An 8,399-nucleotide genomic window follows, 5' to 3' on the forward strand; every position below is an offset into this window, starting at 1 on the left:
CTTGGAGTCACAGCAATCCCGACACAAAATCCATTGAAATATGCTTCCACTTCCATTCGGGAATCATAATGGGTTGTAATAAACCCGTTGGCACTTGATGCTCGCTTTAACTTGCGGCAAATCAAACATTTTGCAATAAATTTGAAATTTCTCTTTTCATACCAGGCCACCAATATGTCTTTTTCAGATCACCATACATTTTGTACTACCGGATGAATAGAATACATACTATTATGTGCTTGAAAGAATATCATTCTTTAAATCGAATTATTTGGAACACAAATCCTATTATGATAGCGCAATATACCTTCATCATCAATCTTGAACTCGAATCTAAATTATCCCGAACCATTTGCCGTTTCAGCACCAATTTTGGATCTTCATTCTGCACTTCGAATTTGTTGAAGAAACATTGGTTTTACCTTCAATTCTACTAATACAACACCTTCTTCATTAAGAGCCAAATGAGCATTCATTGCAGAAGTGCAAACAAGGATGACTTTCGACTCGATTGCATCAAGAACTACATTAGCTTTCCACGGATGATAGTCAATAACCAAATCATAGTCTTTCAAGAACTCTAACCACCGTCTCTGTCTTAAGTTCGGTTCCTTCGAGTCATTAAGTATTTCAAACTTTTGTGATCCGTATACATATAACACTTCTCACCATATAAATAGTGTCTCCAAATTTTTAAGGCAAAAACAATTGCAGCTAACTTAAGATCATGTGTAGGGTAATTCTTTTCATGTGGTTTTAATTGCCGTTAAGCACAAGCCACCACCTTTCCCGACTGCATTAACACACAACCCAAACCACTTAAAGATGCATCACTGTACACAACATACGGTATACTGATTCGGTTGAGTTAAGATGGAGCTTCATTAACATTTTCTTTAAGCGATCAAAGCTCACGACATTCATCGAGACCACATAAACTCAACATTCTTACGTAATAAACGAGTCATTGGTGAAGCAATCATGGAAAAATTCTTTACAAAAGCGGCGATAGTATCCTCGCTAATCCCGAAAACTTCGCACTTGAGTTACATTCTTGGTGTTTTCCAATTCACCACCGCGAAACTTTACTTGGATCCACACGAATTCCTTCATTTGAGATAATATGACCCAGAAATCCAACCTCATGAAGCCAAAACTCACATTTACTAAATTTCGCATATAACTGTTTTTCTCTCAAAGTCTGTAGTACAATTCTCAAGTGCTGTGCATGTTCGGATTTTGTCTTTGAATAGACCAATATGTCATCAATAAATACCACCACAAATCTATCCAAATAAGACTGAAAAATTCGATTCATTAAATCCATAAATGCAGCAGGGGCATTCATTAAACCAAAAGGCATTACCAAAAATTCGTAGTGACCATACCGAGTTCGAAAAGCAGTCTTTGGCACATCACACTCTTTAACCTTCAGCTGATAATACCCAGATCTAAGGTCTATTTTTGAGAACACTGCAGCACCTTTCAGTTGATCAAACAAATCATCAATACGAGGTAATGAATATTTATTTTTAATTGTTACCTTATTCAACTGCCTGTAATCAATACACAATCGCAACGAACCATCTTTCTTTTTCACAAATAAGACAAAGTGCCCCAAGGTGATATACTCGGTCGATGAACCCTTTATCCAATAACTCTTGCAACTGTGTCTTCAACTCTTTAACTCATTGGTGCCATTCTATACGGTGTTATTGATATTGAGCTGCATGCAGGAATTACATCAATTGTGAATTCAACCTCACGATCCGGGGTAAACCGGGTAATTCCTCGAAACACATTAGTAAACTCATTAACAATCGACAATTGTTCCATCTTCAATTCGAACCCGAGTATCAAGAATATAAGCTAAAATGCTTCATTACCTTTCCGAATCAATTTTCGAATTTGTAAAAGGTGAAATAATTCGACATCATTCTTTTATCCCCAAACTCAATTGAAACTATTTCCCGTCGACATTTTAAATCAATCCGTTTTCTCTACAATTCACTATGGCATCGTGTTCAATCAACCAATCCATTCCAAGAATAACATCAAATTCTCAGAAAGGTAACAACATTAAATCAGCAGAGAATTCACAACCTTGTATTTTCAGTGGACAATTCCGACATATTAAATTAACCAACACACTTTGCCCTAGTGGATTAGTGACTTGCAATTCAAGGTCAGTGGACTCAACAGTCATTTTATTTTCTGACACTAATGCAGTGCAAATATATGAATGTGTAGATCCAGGATCAATTAAAGCATACACAGAATCATCAAAAAGATAGAAATTACCAGCTATCACATCTAGAGCAGAAGCTTCTTCCCTTGCCCGGATAGCATATGTACGTGCAGGTACTCTTGTCTCTGATCGAGCTGCAGTATCTCTCGTTCCCGAATGAACAGTCCCAGTAGCACTACTTTGACCCGAACGTTTACCTTTCTGAGGAGTATTTGCTTGCTTCTCCCCTTGTTCTCTATTTTCTTTTAATAATTGAGGATAATCCCGAATAAAATGATCAGTTCCACCACATTTATAGCAAGCTCCGGCTCTTCCCCAACACTCACCAATATGAAATCTACCACAATTTTTACATCTAAGTCTCGGAATATTTTGCACACTACTAGCACTAGCTGCTGGTTTCTTAGTTACTCCGACATCTTGTTGAGTCGTTTTACTTTTATTCGATCGTTCGGATTATAACAGTCGACCGAATCATCTCGAACTTTTGGCGGAAAAGTCGAAGTTGATCTAGAGAAACTTCTTTTGTATACCTCTTTACCTCTTCTTTCTCTTTGCATCTTTCTGTTATACACTTCTTCCATCTTTTGAGCTCGATCGATGAATCACAAATTCGAATCTCTGTACCTCCAATCATCATTCGATTTCATCATTAAGCCCTTATTCAAATCTAATGCACATTTCTTCCTCTGTCGGTACAACATCCCAAGCATATCTGTTTGAGATACACAAATTCTCTTTCATATTCGCCTTTGTTTTATTCCCTTGTCGAAGATCAAGAAATTCTCTCTTCTTCTTATCTAAATATCTCTTTCCCACATACTTCTTCTTAAATTCGTTTTGGAAGAATTCCTGTAAGTTTATCTCTGGTACCATTGCCTCAATGGTTTCCCACCAATTACACGCTTCTTCTTTCAATAGCGAAACGCACATCCCAAATAGTCTTAGGAGAACACATCATCTGTTTAAAACTCTCTCCAAACTCTTTAACCAATACTCGCTTAACCGGATTATCGTCCGATCTCCTCGAAATTCTTCAGCTCCAAACTTTCTGAGTTTTTCAATTGGTGTTCTTTTGCTAGATTCATCTATTAAAGAAGGAGCAACCGGGGTTGTAACTGGTGGTACAGTAGGGGGAGGAGGAGGTTGTTGTGCCTGACTTCTTCCTTGTATTGTTTCATGATACCACTGATTCATTAATCCGTAAATCATATTTTTAAGTTCTTCCTCTCTCATCAAAGAAATCGGGACATTACCACTTGTTCCCTGCTCAGAAGTCTGTATTCTACTATTAACTTCCTCTTCCTAACTAGCACCATCGGGTCTATCAGACATCTTTACAATCTATAACAAAAATTAGTAATTAGATCGGATCATTCACATCACACTATCACAGATTTATATGGCATGTATTTTTAAACACTTTACACATCAAATTCGTTCCGAGAATCGACTAAACCAAAGCTCTGATACCAATAAATGTAACGCTCCCTTTACTCGATACCGTCACCGGAGTCGAGCACGAGGCATTACTAAACTTATTTGAGCATTTAAACAAATTCAAACAATTTATATCACACTTTCCAGACAAGCTGTCCAACTGCGTTACAGATGAAAAAAAAATCATATCTCGAGTTACAAAACTTGAAATCCAAATCCGTAAATTTTCCCCAAATCTAGGCTCATATATCTACTTACTAATTTTTTTCTAGAATTTTTTATTGGGCCAATTAGTACAGTTTATTAGTTGAAGTCTCCCCTATTTCAGGGTTCGGCTGCTCTGATCCCTATTCACTACGAACCAAATTTCTCCATGTACAGAATTCAAATAACCAATACGTTTATTTCTATTAAAAATAGACTCAATAAGGAATCCATACATATATAGTATGACTCCTAATTAATTGTTTAAAATTTTTAATGATTTTTACAAATCAGAACAGGGGAGTTCAAAATCACTCTGACCTTGTATCACAAAAATTCAAATATCTCCTGATATGAAAGCCTTTTGCTTACACCGTTTCTTCTATGTGAAACTAGATTCAATAAGATTTAATTTCATATTTTACTTAACCTCTAATTAGATTTTCATGATTTATGGTAAATTTTCAAACTCAAACTACTGCTACTAACCAAAAACTGCTTTAGTACAAAATGTTGTTAACTAGTTTATAACATCTTTACTTCATTTCATTTAAACTCTATACATGCCATATAAATCTTCAAACATAAAACAAAAGCTACCGGAATTGATCTGGATAGTGTGCTTTGTTGTGTTGATCCGATCTACCCACTTCACTTCAAGTCAATCTACATAAAAATATTAAACACACACAAGTAAGCTTATTGAAGCTTAGTAAGTTCATAGGTTAAAAGTAATGCTTACCAAACATAATATTTCCAGACAATACCAAAACATTTACTAAAGTTTCTGTGATTCACAACCATTGTTATAATAATTCACATAGTTGAGCTCAACAAGAATAACTACTCAATCTCTTTCATTTGGATCACTTCTCTTTTATTTCTTATAATCAAATTAGGAAGCGGCTTACGAAATTGAGTACGTCGTTGCTCAATGCCACGATTCACAACTCAGTATGGTTTTCCTCATTGAAATACCATACCTACATTTTTCAACTCGGTATGGGAAATGCCATACCTACATTTCTTAACTCAAGATGGATTTGATAATACCATACCTACATTTCACACTCAGTATGGATAATACCATACCTACATTTCACACTCAGTATGGATAATACCATACCTACATTTCACACTTTGCCATGGAACAACCATGGTCTTATCCAATCAATTCATCACACGTCACGATACTGAACGTACTCAATCCTGCGTTTTCCTAATTTGCATTTCCACATTTATTCTTTCATTAACAAAATCTACACAATCCCACAACAAATTAGTATATAATAACACATTATAAACTTCAATCATTCACAAATAAACATCTAAATTCAACCATATGAACTTACCGGCTAATTTGTAGAAGATATTGAAATTTAGGGACTATTCCACAACTTTTTCTTTTCCTCGTTCTTCTTTGGATTCTTGATCTATAATATAAAATATTTCTACTCATTAGCATTTATTTGATTTCTATTTCACTTCACAATTTATGCTGTTCAAATTTCGAAATTGCACTTTTACCCCAAAATTTCAGTTTTCACAATTTAGTCCCCGCTCAATTCACCCATCAATTGAACTAATTTTTCTCAATTAACACTTTATTTTATCATTATAAACTATTTCAAAACCTTTTATATTCTGAATTTCAGCAGCAACCTTCAATTCACAACTTTTTCACAATTAGGTCCTAAATATCATTTCCTATCAAAATCACTTAATAAAACCACCTTAATATGAAATTAGAACTTAAATTTCATAATAATTCATCATAAAATTCCTTATCCATCCAGGGTAACTTCCAATTTCACCCATAAAATCAAAAACTAATGAATTCTACAAGTGGACCTAATTGTAAAAGTCATAAAAACATAAAATTATCAAGAAAAGCAAGAATTAAACTCACATGATGTAAAAATATGAAAAATCAGCTTTCTCCAGACCTTCTATGGCGTTTTGGCTGAGAAAATATGAAGAAATGTCTAGATTTTTCAATTACATCATTATTTAACTATTAACTTTTATCTATTTCTAATTTTGCCCCTTGTTCACATTGTTTTCTTGCTTATTTCATACCCAAACCGTCCAGCCATTAACCTTTGGGTCTAATTGCTCTTTAAATCCATCTTTTTAAATACTTAAACTATTTACTCACAATTTAACAAATTTTGTGCTATTTTCAATTTAGTCCTTTTTAATTAATTAGCCATCCAAACGTTAAAATTTTCTAACGAAACTTTAATACTAACTCAATGACACTCCATAAATATTTATAAAAATATTTATAGCTCGATTTTCAACTTTGAGGTCTCGATACCTCATTTTTGACCCGTTTGACCTAATAAATTCTTTTAATTCACTAATTTCACCATTTCACAAATTCTTCTAAATTCTTACTTGACTCATAAATATTAAATTACTATCTTGTTCAATCTTATTTGTCGAATTTAGTGATCTCAAATCACCATTTCCGACACCACTGAAAATTAGGCCGTTACACCTACTGCCTAAATTGTTATGTGCTAATCTAAAGAGTATTACTGCGAATTTCTAGTGGTAGAAGGGACGTGGTAAGAGAGGAATACACTGGTGTGCTTGGAGGAATCTTTGCATCTTAAAAGAGAACGGTGGTTTAGGTTTTCGAAATCTTGGTCAGTTTAATATTGTGCTATTAGCCAAGCAAGGCTGGTGTCTTATTAATTATCCAAATTCTTTGTTAGCTAGGGTTCTCAAAACTAAATACTATCTGCACTCAAATTTTATTAATGCACAGCTAGGGAATCTACCTTTGTTTACTTGGAAGAGTGTTTAGGCAGCAAAGGGTCTATTGCAAAATGGGTTGTACTGGAGGGTAGGTAGAGGGAATGGGATCTTTGTTTGGGACGATCAATGGATTCTGAGAATTGATACAGATGAATGGAACAACAGAAACAAAAATGAAGAAATCAAGTTAGTTTCAGATCTAATTGATACCACAAATAGTACTTGGAAGGCGGATTTAATAAACAGTACCTTTCCAGCAGATATAGCTCAGAAAATTTTACAGATTCCTCTAGCGGAAACAATTCACGACGACTTCCAAATGTGGGAAGGAGAACCCTCTAGTGAATTCTCAGTTCGAAGCGCTTATAAACTATTACAAAATGTCCTAATAATTACTTAATACAGGCTGAAATCAAGGATTTCTACAAGAAACTATGGAATCTACAGCTACTGTAAAAAATTACCATCACAATATGACAAATTTCCTAGAATTACATCCCTCCCCTAGTAAATCTCATACATAAACGAGTGGCCACAAATACTATATGTCCTCACTGTGGTACTTAGGAAGAAGATAGTTATCATGTCTTTCGACAATCCCCACAATAATAGAGGTCTGGTAAAATTTAAACCTCTTTTGGGTCATAAATAACATGATTCAAAGCTTTTGAGAATGGCTTACCTGGGTTTTCAAGAGGGGTACTTGTAAATAGTGCTGACTTTTTTGCTGTGCTTTATGGTTAATCTGGAGTTCAAGGAATCAACTAGTACATGAGAGGAAGAGCACGACAGGAAGGGAATTTTCACAGAGAATATAAAGGTATATGGCAGAGTTAGATGGTTTAGGAGAAAGGAAGATTACCTTACATATGGATAGAAGCCACAGACAACAAGAAGAGAATACGAGGGTGATGATTTAGTTTGATGCAGCTTTTGACAAAAAAAAAAACTCCAAATCGACTTCGAGTCTGGTGGTTCGGGGCCTGATAGGTGAGATTCTAGCATTGAAAACTGTCCTTAATAATAACGTTTCATCTTCATTTGCAGCAGAAGCATATGCAGGATTACAGGCCATAATGTTAGGAATCTCAATGGGTATACTCTCAGCGACAATCATGGGGGACTCACGAACAATCATCAAGAAATGCCAAACAACAAAACCAGATAAATCAGTTATTGGGGCTATTATTTGAGATATTCAAAGCAAAAAAAATCTCGTTTTCAGGAAATTAATTTTCCGTTTATTCATAGGTCAGAAAATGTTTATGTCTATAAACTTGCACAATAAGCTTTAGAAAAGGGAGATGACTTGCACCTGATGAGAGTAGTTTCGAATCTCAATCAATCTACTCCGGAAGGATGATGGTTGAGGAACCCAGACTGAGGCGGTTTCGTGGAGAAATAAAACAAAACAGATAGCAAGTAAAGAAAATATTTTAGAAATAGCTATCGTTAGAATAGATAGGACAAGCGATGTGAAGAGACGATAGAGTTATGGTGTCCAGCTGTTGATATCGACTGGGGTAGATATTAGGTTTCCTTTTCTCCTTTTTCATTTATTGCTTTGTCTTTTGCTTTAATGTTTTTAGGGGGTGTTCACTGATAACGAAATAGTAAGGTCCGATTTTGCAATAGGTTGTTTTAGCAGGCCTGAGCCTAGCTTTTAGGAAACAACTTATTTTTTCTTTAATTTAATTATAATAAATATCTAGTTGATTTTATTCAAAAAAACTTCCAAAAA

General features: G+C 34.8%; 1 long non-coding RNA gene across 1 annotated transcript; it reads right to left on the reverse strand.

Moving 5' to 3' along the window:
• Nucleotides 1–4,333: 4,333 nt before the first annotated feature.
• Nucleotides 4,334–7,799, reverse strand: LOC128283536 (uncharacterized). Its single transcript, XR_008273901.1, has 3 exons — nt 7,521–7,799; nt 7,341–7,403; nt 4,334–4,558 (listed from the first exon to the last, which is right to left on the reverse strand). It is a non-coding gene; the product is annotated as an uncharacterized LOC128283536 (long non-coding RNA).
• Nucleotides 7,800–8,399: the final 600 nt, after the last annotated feature.

Source organism: Gossypium arboreum, chromosome 11 (genome assembly GCF_025698485.1).
Source record: "Gossypium arboreum isolate Shixiya-1 chromosome 11, ASM2569848v2, whole genome shotgun sequence".
NCBI lineage: Eukaryota > Viridiplantae > Streptophyta > Magnoliopsida > Malvales > Malvaceae > Gossypium > Gossypium arboreum.